Genomic DNA, 6,000 nt, shown 5'->3' with positions numbered 1-6,000 from the left:
AATGCTTTGTTGGCATCCGTCGCTATGCTGGTGGTGGTGTGACTCAAGAAGGATGGACAGAGGTCGTGGTGATGAAGCCCGAGGCCATGATGATGGATGGAGCCCTTGGTTGCTGTTCGTCGAGATTAGTTAGTTGTTTTGAGAATCGTTGTGCTATGTTGGTAGGATGGTTGCACTGGAGTAGGTAGGTAGTAGCTCTAAGATATTATCCATCCTGGTAGTTGTATTGATGGATGGAATAGGACGAGGCAAAGCACACTGTTGTATTTCTACTCACAACAATATGATGTGATATATAATACAATTGTTTCAATGCTTCTCAAATTTGTACCCAACGTGTTATGCTGCCAAAATTTATAGCCGAAATTCCCACGACTTGTCGAATTTTTGGCCTTCTTTGTAAGGAAACAAATGCTTTAGGGTGTTGACTGCAAAATGTTGGCGTCCCCTATGTAATGTTCATACAATACATTGGGGTCCTCTGTGTAATGGCCAGAAGGCCCCGCCGGGCCCAGGCGCACCCCGGAGTGGATCCTAACATTAATGGTGCAAGAGAAATTTAAACCCTTGCTAGGATGCTATTTTGAATCTCTCCTAACAAGTCAAACTACTTGATTTCTATACTGACTTTTTTTTGACTTGCTAGGATGCTACAGGGTCGACCCATAGGCCGGGCAAACAGGGCGACCCCCCTGAGCCCTGAGATGATGAGGGCCCCAAACACTAAATTGTATTATTAAACTCCATACTATTACGCAATGGTGATCACCAAAGGGAGAGCAATCTGTTCACATGTGATGGGATTGACGAGGTGCATCTCAGATATGTCGTCAACAGTTACCAGCCAGCCATGTGAGGACCCGATCAAACACCTAGTGCGTATAGGCGGCTCCGGGAGAGTTAACTTGTATGATCTCTTCTCTGCGAGGCTGTAGAGGCACGCAACACTCTCACCGGTGGATTTGGAGTGTAGAGGAGGCATGGGGTCTGCTGGAGATTGTACTGCCCAAGGCTCCGTAGGCTTGTGTATGCGGAGCGCCAGGAGGAACAGACAGAGCCGGCACGCACGAGGTCAGGGATCTCAAGGGTGGCAAAAATACCCATCAAGATGTCCGGAGGCAGCTCCGGCAGTGTAGTCTTCTTGGTCAGTTGTAGCTCAACATGTTCAGCTTTGCAGAATCTCTTTCTCTTCAGTGAAGTGGGAGTGAAGCCTAGCAGCTTTGGCAAATTTCTGAAGATTAGGGTGCACAAATACGTCCGGTGTATAGCAAGCCTCCCTAAGCTCATTATCCTGGCCACGCTACATGACTCCATTGGATATCTTGAGCTTCGGCCAAACTGACAAATTTCACAGAGTGTCTCTACAGATATCTTGAGCTTGGGCCAAACTGACAAATTTCTTCAGTAAGTTGGACCCAAAATTTCTGCAGAGAAAAGGCAGGCTCCTGGCTATACTTACATACGTAGATAAGAGAGAGAGAGATCACCAATCGCTTCAAACTCCAGTAGGAGACGCAAATCCCAGTCCAAAACTGAATCAAATTCCAAGTCACGCTGGGGTCATGCTCCGACGTCTTCCCCGGAGCACTGACCGGCGGCGGGCGACCAGAGGGGATTAATCCACCGGGGGAGGAGCAAGCTGGCTTCGAACTGTGGCCAGCCTCCGACGGCAACGGGGATCTTGTTGGTCCGAACTTGGCCAGCAAAGAAGGCGATTCGAGCCGCGGGGAGGAGCAAGCTGGATTCGCGCTGCCGGCCGCGGCGGTGGTGGCGACAGGCGGCTGCGCTGGGATTGGGAGCGGTGGAGCGGCGTGAGGGTAGCTTCTGGGTCCAGGAAATACGGCAATTCGTGCCGCGGGGGTGAGCTTCTGCTTCGCGCCGCCGTCAGCGGCGGTGGTGGCGACAGGACGGCGGCGCTTGAAGTGGGAACGGTGGAGCGGCGTGAGGTGGAGTGGTTTTTTTTCTTTTCTGTCTTCACATTTTCCCCAGTTTTGAGAGCGGAGACGTCAACGGCGTCAGGCCCACGAAGCCCACGAAAAAAATCATTTATTTGTTTTCTCTGATGAAAACATTTGCGTACTCGGTAGCAGGTTTTGGCCCAGTCTTGAGATAACCCCTTTTTTTTGCAGGGCCTAGATAGCCCTTTTCATTTGACCAGTACTCAAGCAGTAGTACCCTCGGAATGGTTGATCGCAGGGCGGTCCAGGACAGCTTCTGATTGCATCACCTGGGCTGAGTTAGCACAAGTATCAGGTAAATCCGAACATACCTTTCACGCTGGAGTAACCGCATTTTTCAGTAATGAGACATGGACGACCGAATGAATCTTGCTAGTTTTAGCAGGCTGAAATTTGTAAGCCACTGCACCCACTTTCTGCAGAATTGGGAATGGTCTGAAGTATTTGAGTAGCAGCGTCTGGTTGCTGCCTCTGTTGGAAAAGGCAGTGCCTAGAAGGCGCTTAGGCACGCCTAGGCGCTAGGCAATGGCCAAACGCCTTGCCTAGGGCATACATGGATGTCTAGGCAGGGCAAGCAAGGAATTGCCTACCCAAGCAAGAAAGGACGGAGCAGCAGGCAAAGGAAAAATAAATCCATGGATTTAGTGATGAAGTCTGGATGGGAGTTGCCCTAATTAACCACCAAGGCGAAGGAAGGAAAATAACACGTACTCCCTCCTTTCTAAAATGGGCTTTGCTACACGTACAAGATGTTACAGGGAAGAGGAGCTTACAGGGTGATATGGCAGCTTTTAATTGATCATTAGCAGCAGCACGGGCCCACCCCATTGAAATAGGGGGTGTGTTTAAAAAGTTTGGAAGGAGCCTGTAGAACTCCTGTAAAAGCCTGTACGTCTAGCATTTTTGTTCTAAAATATAAGGCATGATTGACTTTGTATGGTATTTGATCACTAATATGTATCAAAGAACAAGGATTGCACATGTATAAACAGCATCGTTGTGATTCCACAAAAAAAATGAACTGCATCGTTGTCTACCACGTACAGATTATTTAGTGCATACATTTCGCTCATCTCATAAAATGGTCCGTTTATGAAAGTGCAGTCATCACTCATAATTCATCGGTGTTTACCACGTACTCCTCTGACATTCTTCCTTCTTGTTTTGTGCGTCCGTAACTAACGGACAAGAGAAGCCGGTCTTATTTTCGCCACGGGACTTTCCTAGGAAACCACGGCATAGCCAAGTTCCATGCACGTACCACACCACACGATGACCTTAATTATCCAATGAACCAGCGATGCTATTCGGCCCAGCCTACAAAGTCAACATTTGGTACGTAGAATCTGGCGACGACCAACTCGACGGTGGTGGCAGAGCCAAAGTTTATGGGTACATGCATAACTTTTGCATCATAAGAGCATCTCCAACAGGCGCGCCAAAAGACGCGCGTGCGCGGTAAACTCAGCTTTTAGCGCGTGCGTGGAACGTTTTGCCGTGCTCCAGTGGTGACGGAAAACTCGCGCGTGGGGGATCCGCTTGCGCGCGCACGCGGAAAGGCGGCAGCTCGCTCGCCTTTTTTGGCGCACCGCTTCCGGCGCGTCTATAAAATGCGGCGTTCGCCACGCGCCTTCTCCACTACTCCGATTCCACTTCCTCTGCCACGCGCCTCTTCCTCCTCCTCTGCCACGCGCGCCTCCATCGCTCCAGCGCCCCGCCACCGACGCGCCACCATGCCGTCGCGCCGTCGAGGAGCGTCGGGCTACCGCGGCGTCCGCCTGCGCCCCAACGGCGGGTACTACTCCGAGATACGCTCCCGCGATCTCCGGCTCGGCCTCGGCACCTACGGGACTGCGCACGAGGCCGCCCGCGCGTACGACGCAGCGGCGTGGCGCCTAGGCAGGCCGCGCGAGCAGATGAATTTCCAGGACGTCTACACGCTCCAGCAGGCGCTAGACGTCGCCCCGCCGCCTCGTCTTAACACGGCAGAAGACCGTGCGGAGCACGCTGAGCGGCAGCACCGCCTCCTCGTCGCCCAGGAGGACGAGCGGGTCATGGGGGAGTGGCGTCGGCGCCACCCAGAGGACGTCGCCTACGAGCAATCCTACTAGGCAAGGCGCCGCGAGGAGGACACGCGAAGGCACCGCAATTCGCGGTCGGGGAGGCGTCGGCGGAAGGCATTAGCGAATGCGCAGTCGGATATCGTTGTAGCAGGTGGGAGGTCGTTCTTCACGGAAAACGATGGTCGTTGGTTGGACATATGGCTCGATACCTCGGACGACACCAACGAGTATGATGATGGTGATGATGATAGCGACTTGGAGTAGTTTCTATCTAGTTGCGCCGTAGTTTATCTATGCTTTCGAACTATCTATCTAGTTGCACCGATGTAAAATACCTTTGTATCGTTTTTTATTTATGCAATCTATCTAGTTTTTATTTATCTATGCTTCCGATTCTAAAAATAAAAAAATGTTGTGTGCGCGCTGCATTTTTGCGCGCTGCTGGAGTGGCACGCGCGCGCTGCACTTTAGCGCAACTGCTGGAGCCAGCGTTGCGCGCCGCGCCAAACCGGGCGATGGGCGCGCGGCAAACCAGTTTTTTGCGCGCGGCGCGTTCGTCGCCTGTTGGAGATGCTCTAAGACATAATAACTTTTGCATAATATGTATTTTCCTTGGAAGAAAAAAGTTTTATGTTGTCCTCGGGGTTGAGGCAAACGCAGTTGTGATGTGCCCCTGCGCGTAAGCAATGCCAGAAGCCAGTTTGTTAATCCATACACATGCATGGTCCTTGTTCAACCTTCAAAGATTGCGTCCAGTCTGCCTTGCATATAATATTGCCCGGGTTCAGCTTTGCCAACGTGGTCGATCGATGGAAACTGGGTCCAACCTCTCACATGCATGGGTGCATGCACGCACGCGTGCTAGCTTAGATCCGTAGCGTCTCTTGTGATCGTGATAGATCCAGATGTAGTGCCCCAGCCACTGATACCTTTGATTGATTTCATTAGTTGCAAGTGTGCTTTAGATAATTGATTGAGTTTATAGATAGACGGGTGGGTCCTGGTGTTGGATTCGAATATATCAAGTGGCAACTTGGAGATATACTCCCTCTGTAAGGAAATATAAGACTTTTATTGTGATCTAAAATGTCTCATTTCTTTACAGAAGGAGGATGACTAAATAAACAGATGATCATGTGCTCTGATCTGCTCTGTGTTTCATAAGCTCGCGCGTATGCAGCACGGCATACATGTTTGCACCAGGGCATGCATACTACACGTATGCATGATCACATATGAAGAAGAGTGGAGTCGCGGAGTGTCAAGCTGTAGGCAATGATATACATCCCTCGCAAAACAAAAAAGTTATAATATGCATCACACCAAAGTAAATGGTGAGTGAGACACATGAGACGTCGAACAAGAGAGCTGATTCAATCATGTGTTGTTACGGAATTAGGCAGATTTCATTTAAGCTTAATCTAGATTGGCATCATCACAAGATTACTGACATGCCAAATCACATACAACAACCTAGGAACATGTAGCACATGCGCATATGGACCAATCACATATGTCAAGAGAGAGGATGTCAGAACAGACGAGGCCATCGGAAACTCCACTGCAACACCATCTTCGGGGATGGTGGTGAAGACAGGGTGGTCGTCTGCCATAGGTCAAGTAGTCGAAGCAGACGGACAAGTGTGGAGGATGTAATTGAACTTGAAGATTTGCATCCGCATGCATTCTCTATAAACAAAAACGAGAAGAGACACATCCGGCTACCCGTCATCATCAGGTGTGGATGCATGTGTGTGGTGCCGCCAAATGACGCGATCCCGTGCCGAGTCCATGTGTCGCCGGACCGCCGGCGGAGCGAGCAAGCCGGTCGACCATTGCATGCATGCATGCCGCGCCGTAGAGAAGAGGGTGGAAAATTGTGTCCGTCTCTCCGATGCCGTCAAATGAATTAACAAATTAATTTTGCGAAATATAAGTGAATTAACAACTGACGGAGACGCGCATTGATCCTCTGCCAT

The sequence above is a fragment of the Triticum aestivum genome, chromosome 2B (genome assembly GCF_018294505.1).
Source record: "Triticum aestivum cultivar Chinese Spring chromosome 2B, IWGSC CS RefSeq v2.1, whole genome shotgun sequence".
Lineage (NCBI taxonomy): Eukaryota > Viridiplantae > Streptophyta > Magnoliopsida > Poales > Poaceae > Triticum > Triticum aestivum.
This window is presented reverse-complemented; position numbering follows the sequence as displayed.